The sequence below is a fragment of the Talpa europaea genome (assembly GCF_964194135.1).
Source record: "Talpa europaea genome assembly, chromosome: 12".
NCBI lineage: Eukaryota > Metazoa > Chordata > Mammalia > Eulipotyphla > Talpidae > Talpa > Talpa europaea.
In genome coordinates this window covers 43,289,165-43,302,160 of record NC_140079.1, presented here as the reverse complement: position 1 = coordinate 43,302,160, position 12,996 = coordinate 43,289,165, and the positions used below count along the sequence as shown (strand labels likewise).

General features: G+C 38.2%; 1 pseudogene across 1 annotated transcript in view; it reads left to right on the top strand.

Moving 5' to 3' along the window:
- LOC311181541 (putative olfactory receptor 7A2) overlaps positions 1 to 12,498 on the top strand; it is a 58,824-nt pseudogene extending 46,326 nt beyond the window's left edge. The window contains exon 2 of the transcript in view: positions 11,586 to 12,498. The product of the transcript in view is annotated as a putative olfactory receptor 7A2 (transcript). The remainder of the gene's footprint in view (positions 1 to 11,585) is intronic.
- Positions 12,499 to 12,996: the final 498 nt, after the last annotated feature.

Below are 12,996 nucleotides of genomic sequence, written 5' to 3'. Positions count from 1 at the left end.
CTATTCCAATCAAAATTTCAATGTCATTCTTCAAAGAAATAGAACAATTATTGATGAAATTCATATGGAATCACAAAAAACCCCGAATAGCCAAAGCTCTCCTGAAAAAAAAAGAAGGGAATGGAGGCATCAGACTCCCAGACTTCAAACTATACTACAAAGCCATAATCATCAAAACTGCATGGTATTGGAACAAGAACAGACCTACAGACCAATGGAATCGAATAGAAAATCCAGAAATAAACCCACAGATTTATGGTCAACTAATCTTTGACAAAGGAGCAAAGAATATGCATTGGAGCAAAGAAAGTTTGTTCAATAAATGGTGCTGGGAAAACTGGGTCGCTACATGCAAAAGAATGAAGCTTGACCACCACCTCACACCATACACAAAAATCAACTCAAAATGGATTAAAGAACTAGACATAAGACCTGAAACCATAAAATATATAGAAGGAAATATAGGCGAAACACTACGTGATTTGCACATCAAAGACATCTTTACAGACACATCACCCAAAGCAGTGATAGTGAAGGCAAAGATAAACAGCTGGGACTACATCAAATTAAAGAGCTTTTGCACAGCAAAAGAGACAATAACAAAAACAAAGAGAAACCCCACCAACTGGGAGAACATTTTTGCACCCAACACTAATGATAAAGGACTGATCACAAAAATCTGCAAAGAGCTGATGAGACTCAACAACAACAAAGAAAATAATCCAGTCAAAAAATGGGCAGAAGAGCTTAAAAGAAACTTCTCTGAAGAGGAAATGCAAATGGCCAACAGGCATATGAAAAAATGTTCAACATCACTTGTCATCAGGGAAATGCAAATCAAAACTACCATGAGATACCATCTTACACCAGTGAGAATGGCACATATTAAAAAAACTAGCAACAACAAATGTTGGCGAGGGTGTGGAGAAAAAGGAACTCTTCTGCACTGTTGGTGGGAGTGCAAACTGGTCCAACCACTGTGGAAAGCTGTGTGGAGATTTCTGGACCTACTAAACATAGAGCTTCCATATGATCCAGCAATTCCACTCCTAGGTATTTACCCAAAGGACACAGAAACATCAATTCCAAAGAACACCTGCACCCCTATGTTTATAGCAGCACTGTTTACAATAGCTAAGCTTTGGAAACAACCCAAATGCCCAAAAATAGATGACTGGATCAAGAAGATGTGGTACATATATACCATGGAATATTACTCAGCATTCAAAAAAGATAAACACATGCAATTTGCAGCAACATGGATGGCGCTGGAAGGGATCATGCTCAGCGAAATAAGCCAAAAAGAAAAAGAAAAATACCGGATGGTCTCACTCATAGCAGGAATCTAGAAAACTTAAATAAGGGACCAGGAAAATGAATAACTATAAGATAGTGAAAATCAAAATCAACAAAAAACTATGAACCAGAGACACTTTTAGGGGGGCGGGGGCGGGAGGGGAGGGATTGGGGTCAGAATGGGGGGGCTGCAATTGTATGGGGAATATAACAATAAAATTTATTTAAAAAAAAAAAAAAAAAAAGAATAAATAGGAAAAAAAAAATAAATAAATAAAAAAAGAAGAAGTGTTGGTGACGTTGTGGAGAAAAAGGAATCCTCTTACACTGTCAGTGCCAATATAGAGTAGGTCAGCCCTGTGGAAATCAGCATGGAAGTTTCTCAAAATATTAAAAATAAACTACCACATGACCTAGCATTTCCACACCTAAGTATCTACTGAAAGAATGCAAAAATCCTAATTCAAAAGATTATGTGGGCCTCCCGGATGGTGCAAGGAGTTTAGATGCAGCCTATGAAGCTATCCACAACCTCTGCAGCACAAGTTCAGTTACTGGCTAGGGAGCTACCCACATGGCACAGCAGACATCTCCTGACTTGCCCACTGTGCCCCTCAGCAGTGCATTTCAGTCAGTCTGCCTGTTCTGTTCCCCACTTTGTCTCTAGTAAATCCTCTCACACCCTCCCACACCTCTGGCTTGCATGTACCCTAGTTCTTGTATGCATAAATAAATAAAACTTTTTTAAAAAAACAAAAGATTGGATGCATTCCTGTGTTCATTGTAGCACTATTTAAAATAGCCCCATAATGGTAAAAACCTTAGTGTCCAATGACAGTTGAACAGAAAAATAAGATATTGTACACACATACACACATACTCTGAAATACTATTCATCTATAAAAGGATGAAGATCTAGAAGATCCGTATGGATTCTGTGACTTTTCTAATTTCAGTTTGTATTGTTGCCCATCTGTGTCCCTTGATTAATGGCTATTCCTCCAGAATCCAAGCCTTCAGTGTAGCATTTTATTTTTCTTTATTTTTTAAAAATATCATATTTATTATATATTACTATTTAAAAATGAATATAGCTGTTCAGTTTTGTACAATGTTTGATTTCTCCCCTCAGGTGTAATCCCCATAAAATTCCCACCACAAAATCCCCTGTGAACTGCCACCATAGTCTACTGCGCTCTTCCCTCCTGTGTTTGGTTCCTCTCATTCCCCCCTGCCCTGCTCTATGTCTCTAATTTGTAGTTGTCTGCTAGAATTTTTTTTTTTTTATTTTTCCTCACCCCTTGTTTGGTTTCCCTCTAGTCCTCCTATAAGTACAAAAAATCCAATACTTTTCTTTTTCCTTCTGACTTATTTCACTGAGCATAATCCCTTCTAGCTCCATCCATGTTGCTGTGAATGACATTAGCTTATTCTTTTTAATTGCTGAGTAATGTTCCATGGTGTATACATACTTCATTTTCTTGATCCAATCATCTGTGTTTGGACATTTAGGTTGTTTCCAGCTTAGTTATGTAAATGGGGCTGCAGTAAACATAGGAATGCAGAATTCTATTTGAATCAATGTTTCTGTGTCTTTAGGGTAGATTCCTAGGATTGGAATCACTAGCTCATGATGTAGATACATTTTTAGCAATTTGAGGGTCCTCTACACAGCTTTGCATAGTGGTTGAAGCAGTTTTCATTCCAACCAGCATAGTAAGAGGGGTCCTTTTTCTCCACATCCTCACTAGCATTTGTTGTTGCCAGTTTTATTATTATTATTATTATTAATTCTCACCAGTGTGAAGTGGTATTTCATTGTGGTTTTGATTTACATTTCCCTAATTATAGTGATGTTGAGAATTGCTTAATATACCTGTTGGCTATTTGCATTTCTTCTTTGGAGAAGCATCTTTTGTAGCTATTCTGTCAATATTTTGGCAGGATTGCTTGTTTTTGTTGAGTCATGTGAGCTCTTCGCAAATCTTTGAAATCAGTATCTTTGAATCAGTATCTTTGAATCAGTATCTTTTTTTTTTTTTTTTTTTTTGAATCAGTATCTTTGAATCAGTATCTTTGAATCAGTATCTTTGAATCAGATCTACGGAGAGCAAAAAATTTTTTTTTTTTTCAAATGAATAGGATGTCTCAGTTTTGGTTATTGTCTATTTTGCTGCAGCAAAAGTTTTTAGTTTGATGTAATCCCAGCTGTTTCTTTTTTCCTGTTTTTTTTTTTCTTTGTTTCTGGAGATGAGTCCACAATTAAGTTTCTGAGGCATGTATCATGGAGTGTTTTGCTTAAATTTTCTTCAATGTATTTTATGAATTTCAGGTATTATATTCATGCATTTTGAGTTGGTATTGTGTATTGTTTGAGGAATTAGCCTCCTTTCATTCTTTTGAATGTGGTAATCCAGTTTTCTCAGCACCATTTATTGATCAGACTATGCTCATTCCATTGCATATTCATTGTTCTTTTATAATAGTTAGTTTTCCAATATGTGTGGCTTTATTTCTGCATTTTCAACTTGATTCCATTGGTCCACTGGTCTGTTTTTATTCCAGTACCATACTGTTTTAATTATTATGGCTTTGTAGTAGAGCTTGAAGTCTGGAGTGTAATATCTCCACTCTCGTTCTTCTTAGTCAGGAGAGCTTTGGCACCTTGAGTGTTTTTTTTTTGGGGGGGGCGGATTCCTTATAAATTTCAGCAATATTTGTTCTATTTCTTTGAAAAATGTCATTGAAATTCTTTATCAGAATTGTGTTAACTCTGTAAAATGCTTTTGGTAGCATGGCCCTTCTGATTATGTTAATTTTTCAATACATGAACTATTGTTCTATTTTTTATTTTATTTAATTATATATATATATTTACATCATTTTTCATTTTTGCACAATGTATGCATTTTCATCTTGGTTATATTCCCCATACAATTCCCACCCCCCCTTATTTTCACCCTAACTCCCACTCCTCTCCATCTGCCCCCTATAGTGTGTCTCTGGTTAATAGTTGCTTGCTGATTTTGATTTTTACTTTATTATAATTAGTCTTTTCCCTGGTCCCTTATTTAGGTTTTCTAAATTCCTGTGATGAGTGAGACCATCCAGTATTTTTCTTTTTCTTTCTGGCTTATTTCACTTTTTTTTGTGTATTCTTCTATTTCTTTTTTTTTTTTTTTTGTATTTCAACTAGTTTTTATTTAGCTATGAACTTTATGTAGTATATACATGTTGATTCTCAATGATGCTTACCTGAATCTTTACTAGTGTTATAATACAATGTTATTTCAATTTTATTTTATTTTATTTTTTTAAATAATAAATTTTATTTTTATATTCCCCATACAATTGCAACCCCCCCATTCTGACCCCAATCCCTCCCCTCCCGCCCCTCACCCCCAGAAAAGTGTCTCTGGTTCATAGTTTTTTGTTGATTTTGATTTGTGCTTTCTTATAGTTATTCATTTTTCTGGTCCCTTATTTAAGTTTTCTAGATTCCTGCTATGAGTGAGACCATCCGGTATTTTTCTTTTTTTTTTGGCTTATTTCTTTAACAAAGTTTTACAAGTTCTTTATAGGTCATTCACCTCATTTGTTATGTTTATTCCTAGGTATTTAATTTTTTGGAGGCATAATTGTAAATGAGATTTTTTTTTTTTAAATTTCCTCTTAAGGACCTCCCCTGGTGGCGCAGATGGTTGAGCGCCACACTGTGAAGCTGTCCACAACCTCTGCAGGGTGGGTTTGATCCCGGCCGGCTGGCAAAGGTCCCACATGGTCCACTGCCCCCCTCAGCAGTGAATTTTGTCAATCTGCCTGTTCTGTTCCCTGCTCTGGCTCTGGTGACTCCTCTTACCCTCCCACTAATCTTGCCTGTACCCGAGTTCTTGTATAAATAAATAAATAAATTTTTTAAAATAAATAAATAAATTTCTTCTTAAAAGTGATTGTTTGTATACGGGATGGCTACTGATTTTTGTGTGTTTATTTTGTATCCTGCTACTGTACTAAACTGGCTTATTGTTTTCATTAGCTTCTTAGGGGAATTTTTAGGCTTCGCTCTGTATATATTATCATATTTTCTGTGAATAATGATAGCTTTATTTCCTCTTTCCCTATTTGTATTGTTTGTATATCTTTCCCTTGCCTAATTGCTGGGTGTTATCTGTGAGGATAACCAAGTCTCTGTATGCTACCATTCTCTTACATGTGCACCTTAACCTACATTACCAGGTGTGGTCTGTGCATGTGCATAGAGGTTCACAAAGTCTCTTATGCTGTGTGTGGGCAAAAAAGGCTCTCCCAAGCAGTCACCACACCTTGTGGGACTGGGCACTCCCACTGCCTTATTGGCTTTATTCTGTTTCAGATGGGATGCACAGTTCCAGATTGAGTACACAGTTGCACAGGAGGTCACGAGCCTCCCACAGCACATGCAGGCCGGAAGGTACTATCCTGCATCTCACTGCTCACCTGTGTTTGCTGGGACATCTTTCTACCTTTACTCATTTCCAGAAGAGGTACTCAGGGGATTGTGACCTTCAACAGCCCTGTGGGCTGAGAGGTACTTCCCTGGGACTCACTGCCCACTTTTGATTGTGAAGGCGTCCCTCAGTCTTTTCTCAGTTCTGGAAGGGGTGCTCTGAGGCTGCTGGACTCCAACAGCCTTGCAGACCAGCCCATGCTTTTCTAAGACTGGTTGCACACTTTCTGATTTTCTTTTTGTGGTGTGTCATTCCCCAGAGTGCTTGCTTGACTATTGGTACTTTTCTTTCTCCCTGTTGTTTGCTTTCAGATTTGTTCCACACATATGGTCACTGTGCCACTCATGCGGACGGGCATGACTTTAGGGTGCTCCTACAGGGACATCAGGGTATGGTGTCCAGGTTGGGTCCAAAAAAGACATTTTAGCTTCACAAGGAATATGATGCTGTGGGAGGGCTCATGGGCACTGTCCAAGATGGTCACTGCTCACCTATGGCTGCTGGGCCCTCTCTCCAACTCCCTGGCTTCACTCTCAAGACCAGAGGTGTTGGCTCAGGTGCCTGCAGTGTAGAATTTTCAGATATCTCTGATACCTACTATTTTTTCTTCCTAATCAACATTAAAAGAACCATTGTGTTTACTGGATACTCATGGTTAACCTCCTGCTTTTTAGGTATAATATATTTACTTAGCAATTTATTAGAACTGTGGCTAGGATATATGACTCAAGTAACCCTTGAAACATGATTCTGAGCTATGTGGGAAGTCTACTTCTCTCTCTGAATAGTTATGCAAATCAGGACTAGAAGTCTATCTCATTCTTATTGGAGGTCGACTATGAAAATCAGTTTAGAGCAATTGAGTTCCAATGGTTACAACAGCATGCAAATCAGATGAAATGTTAATTTACCAATGATCAGTTGACTTTCAATCCTACATACTAAAAGTGGAAAATTTAGGATGGTGGCATCAAAGACCAGAAACTGGAGGTGGGATTATAAATGAAACTTATTTAAGCCAGCTATAGAATTGATAAATCCTTAGCACTAACTGCTATAGCAATTATCAGACTGCTTTAGAAAGAGTCTGAGACTCAGACCTGAGATGGGGTTATGGAGATTGACATTAGTAGAGAATCACTCATCCTTATATATCAACATAGTCATATCCTAGAAGTAATTAACATTGTATAACAATTCCACAAAGCAATGAAACCTTCTCAAAAAGATGACCATTGTATCAGTACAAATTCCACACTGACAAGATGCAGCTCTCCTGCCCACCTGTGACTATGCAGGTCTCCTATTTTTCTTCTATGCTTCTCCTAATAAAACTGTCATTTTAAAATACAAACATACCAGCTTGTATCTGTGCAAATGGCTTCATCTCCTGTGTAAGCTATCCATGTACTGCTGAACAGGGGAACTCTGATGAAACTTTTCTGGAAGTAATCCAAAAACCCCACTCATGGAATCCAACACCACATCAAATGACACTGAGATGAGGAGTAAATTTATCAATGATTGCTTGAGTTTCAATCCTTCATGGTCTGTGGCAGACCAACTTTATTTCAGCTGTTTCCAGAGTTGCCTGAACATGGTTGAACATGGCTGGGCATGTTTGGGGGCTGAACACCTTCCAAACTCTGATTTAGTTACCCATTCAACAATAACTCCATATGTTTCATACTTCTTGTCACTTCTCCTTTAAGTTGAAGTCTTTCCTCCAGAAGCCATTAATGATCAGCTAGAGAGAGTCTATGTTGCTGGGATGGATCTGTTCCAGGATTCCATGTGCTAATCGAATTATCTTCTTGTTTTAACATTAGCAATCTAATTCCATCTGCATATTTCCTCCATTGTTATAAAAATAACATTCAAAGTTTCTAAGGGTTGGGATATGCACATATTTTGGGGGACCATTATTCTGACTGCTACATTTTTTTTCATAAATACATTATTAAAAATCCTTTTGGATATAACTTTGCCCTGCTGTCACTCAAGAAGTGCTATTTAAAAGAAATAAACAAAGAATCTGTCACAGGCACTAGTGTGAGTGAGTACACTATTCCGTCAAAATTACATAAAAAATGGCATTGTATACAGATAGCCTGAAATTATTACCCTGATTCTGACCCAGGAGTATATTCTTACTACTCAAAAATTAGCAGCAATATCATCACCAGGAGCTTGTTAGAAATGTGAGAATACTAGAGATTTTAGAATTACTGTCCTTCCAGGAAATGGTGAAGCAGATTTTGTATTTGTAGTGTTAACAAGTGAAAGAGGATCCCAACACTGAAAAGCTTCAATAAGTTCATGGGGTTCAACAAAAAAGGCAAAGAAGATCCTAACTCCTGCCATTCACAGCAACTAGGAAGGAGCTAAAAGGGATCATGCTCAGCGAAATAAGCCAGAAAGAAAAAGAAAAATACCGGATGGTTTCACTTTTAGGAGGAATGTAGAGGATCCAAATGAAGGATCAGGAAAAAAATAAACAGTAATTATAATAAGGTAAATATCAAAATTAAAAGGAAACTATAAACCAGAGATATTCTGCAGGGGAAAATGAAAGGAATATAATCAAAACATGGGTGGGAAGAGCACAAGGGACTACGGTGATGGTACACGAGTGAGTTGGTGGTGGGAATTTCACAGGGACTATAACCAAGATGAGAAAGCACACATTGTACAAAAATAAAGGAAGATGTAAAACATATATCAAATAAAAATAAATTAAAAAATGGATACATTTTAGAGATTATAGTTTTCCCATCCTTGCAGCATCTGGTGAAGCAGATTTTGCATTTGTAGTAGATTGAGTATGGGTCTAGATAGGGTTTCTCACATTCTCACAACTGAGAGTTGGGGCAGAATAAAATAGTTTGGGATTGGAGGAGTCGCTGGCTTATGGATTGTAGTTGCTCAGCAACAGCCCATCAGACACTGCCAAATATCCCCAAAGGGAAAACCATTTCTGGTGGAGAACCACAGAATTGAAATTAGGGCCATCACATTGATGGATTTAATTCTGGGCAGATGACTAAACCCCTCCAAAACCCCTGTCTGCCAAAGAGGATAGAGTTCATAAATGTACCTCTACATGGAATGGATATTATTAAAAAATTAAATCACAGAATCCCTATATCACCCTAACTCAGGTTAGAATGGATAAAACAGCATACATTATATATATAATATATATTATATATAATATATATTATATATTATATTATATTATATTATATATTTATAAACACTGTAAATAGGGACTAAATTATAGCCATTAATGTGATGGAAGTATGAATCTCCTAATCCTTTTAGCAAAGGGGCATGAAGCTTATGAATTCATTGCTGTGTTCTATTATCACAAGATCACAGGTTGATTCCTGCTGTGAAGGATGACAGCAACTGTTCTGATGAGGAGGTATGTTACCAGCACAAGCCAAATCTTTGAAGACATGAGGGACCTAACCCAGACCCATTCCTCAGTCTTGGACTTGGATAGAAAATTTCAACTCAGGAACAAGAAAATGTACTAGGAAATTTAGAGATCTGAAAAGGAGGCAAATTTACCGAAGAGTGAAAAAAATGTAATTTATTTTATCTCTAACCTGACTTCAGGTGAACATCGAAACCATCTATTGCTGTCCAGAACAGTTTTCCACTGGGAATCATGTGCATAGATTTAGGAGTAATGGGGAAATGTGACTAATGACCAGATAGAGACTTTATAAACACATGGGACAACACCAGGCTTGTATAACCTTGGGCAGGAAGGGGCATGCTTTTGTTGTGTGTGTGTTTGTGTTTGTGTCGAGTCCTATTCCCGCTTCAGGAACAGATGGGTCACTCCTCCCTGCTGGGTTGTCTGGGTACAGAGCTCAGGTCTCTATCACTGCCATCCAATGAGGAATTCAGATCTCCACAAGAGACCCTCTCAGAGACTTCATCCAGGTGAGCCCAGCAACCCAGTTCACCCTCAGGAGAGAGAAATAAGGCCAAAAACATTTACCTGTTGTCAGCTGAGAGGTGATTTAACTTGATCCAAAGGCAAGAGATCACTGTGTTTGTACATTTGCTTGATTGAAAAATGAATGCAAATATTTCAATGACTGAGTAATATTTTGCAGTGTAAAATATTCACACTTTTGATCACTTTTTATATCATTAAATTGTTATTATCACTAAATTGTTATTACAGCAAGGCCCAGAATATATATTGTGATTAATTTCAAACTCTGGGTCCAGGTGGGTGTTGTGCAACCATCCCATGTGTGGTAGGTTCATTGTCAATTCTCCCAGATGAAAAGATGATTTGGAGTCTTTGGTAGACTTTGCAGTCCTTTAATGCTGAGACAGGGCCATACACCCAGGCAGGCAGACGGAACAAGAAAGACTCCAACTCTGACAGAGGCAGAACAGCAAAGCTTCTGCCCAACCCCTTCATACTGTTAAGTGCCCATAGTGACAAAATTCATACCTTGTTGCTAATGCAACACCCATCCATTGTTTGTTAGATGTTACACTGGTGGAAAACAGCATTTCAATGTATTGGCTGCCTGTTGTGTGAAAAGAGGAAAAAGCCTGATTTAAACTCATTTTCCTTACAGTGGGGACTTTGGTCCAATAGAAACACTGAGAAATGTCCACAGATACTTCAGGGAGGCTCACAGTGAGGGGTAGGGAGAGGCTGGGATGCTCCAAGCATCTTACAATGCACAGGATAGACTTCACCACAGAGAAAGACCTGCCCAAATGATACTCGAGCTGACATGCAGAAACACAGCCCATTTTCTCTTGGGTGTGCAATATGTAAGATATTTAACATAAATATATCACAAAAATAACACTATTTCTTACTTGGGTAACATATTGTTTTTTTCTTTATATTGAAAAAGTATAATGATGGCTGAGAGCCACCCGGGACCAGTCTCTGAGAAACTACCTAGCTTATTAAATCATTTTTGCTCTTTAGTCACTTAAATTCTCTTAGCTCCCCCCTCTCCTCCCCTTCTTCGTCCTCTTCATCCATTTCTTTTCATCCTCTTCAGCTGTTGATTTCTCTCCCTTATATAAAATAGTATCTCTCTCTGATTTATTGAGAATTTCTTTTCAGTGCAGAGGGCTTCACTTTTTATAACTTGAATATGTGAAACATGTATCTCTACAGCTACTTTGCACTGGATGTTCCCTTTGCTGGACACACATGTCTCCACATAAACCTACATCTCCTTCCCCTTTCTTACGTAAGGTCTTTGTTCAAATGTGGCATGTCTGCAGATATGCCTTAAATGCCTGAGAGAAACTATATCCCCAATTCACTCTCTTTTCATACTTGACTTCTTTTACTTCATACTACATGACAACTTCTAAAATGTTATATAATTTTATTGTGTACTCATACATTCTTGCCCCGCCAGTGAATTGGAGTTGTGTTTTACAATACCCTAAGATTCATTGCCTAGGCAGTGCTAAAACACAGTCGGCATTCAATTTGTATTCCAGAAATAAAATTATCTATTAGTAAAATCATATAGCTCATGAGTCACTTGGGAAAAAGTTAATTGGTACAAAAATTCTATATCAGAGTTGTCCTGAGGACCCCCTAAAGGAAATCATACACAGAATATTATAATTAACTTCTTACAAAAATATAAATGGAGGCATTTCATAGGTTAATAGCATAAGTTTGTAAAATAAGTCTTGTTATTTTCCTTTTTTTCCTGCAAGTCACTTGCACTACCTGAAACCAGTCAATGATACACAAATTTCAGAATTTCTTCTCCTGAGATTTTTCAGAGTCAGCAGAACTCCAGTCCCTCATTTTAGGGCTTTTCCTCACTATGTATCTGATCACTGTGTTTGGAAACCTGCTCATCATCCTGGCTGTCAGCTCAGACTCCCAACTCCACACCCCATGTACTTCTTCCTCTCCAACCTATTCCCTGCTGACATCTGTTTCACCTCCACCACCATCCCCAAGATGCTGGTGAACATCCAGACACAGAGCAAAGCCATAACCTACAAAGGATGCATCACCCAGAGGTATTTTTTCATACTGTTTGCAATGTTGGATGTCTTCCTCCTGATTGTCATGGCCTATGACCACTTTGTGGCCATCTGCCACCCCTGCACTATACAATCATCATGAATCCCCAGTTGTGTGGGCTGCTGGTACTGGCCTCCTGGATCATAAGTATTTTGTATTCCTTAATACAAAGTTTAATGTTGTTATGTCTGTCCTTCTGTACAAATGTGGAAATCCCACACTTTTTCTGTGAACTCAATCAGATTGTCAAACTGGCCTGGTTTGACATCTTACTCAACACCATTGTGATCGATTTTGAGTCTATTTTAGTGGACAGTGATTCCCTCTTCTGTATCCTTTATTCTTCCTCTGAGATTGTTTCTTCCATTTGTACAATATCATCAGCTCAGGGCAAGTATAAAGCATTTTCCACCTGTGCATCTCACCTCTCAGTTTTAGCCTTATTTAATTGTACAAACATCAGAGTGTACCTTAGCTCCACTGCTTCCCAAAGCTCATGATCATGATCAAGTTACTTCGGTGATGTACACTGTGGACACAACCATGCTAAACCCCTTCATTTACAGTCTGAGGAACAAAGGCCTAAAAGCAGCCCTGACAAAAGTCATTGAAAGGAAAACTATGAAAAAACAATCATCCTATAGTGTTCAAGAACCACCCTAACTTTAGACAATAGTGACTAATAGTCAGAAATTGGGCTTAATTGCTCAAACTGAGAAGTAGAAGTTGCTCTTTATTTTACATCATGGAATTTCCTCTTGGATTTCATTTTCTCTTATTCAACTTATATAACTCAATTTATTGAACTTTCTGCTCTCTTGGATCTCTAAAAGCTTTTCCTTTTGGGCCTCCCCGGTGGCGCAGCATTTGAGCACTGGGTTACGAAGCTGCCCGCAGCCTCTGCAGCGCTGGTTCGATTCCCGGCTGTTCCCCGGCCACCAGAGGAGGGTCCCACATGGCGCGTAGACCTCTCCTGCCGCCCGCTGCTCCCCTCAGCAGTGTACTTTGGTCCCTCTGCCTGCTCTTCTCCCTGCTCTGGCTCTGGTGAATTCTCTCACCCTCCCGTGCTTCTAACTGTACCCAGTGCTTGTCAAAATAAATAAATAAATAAATCTTAAAAAAAAAAAAGAATGGATTCCTCTTTTAAAAAAAATAAATAAA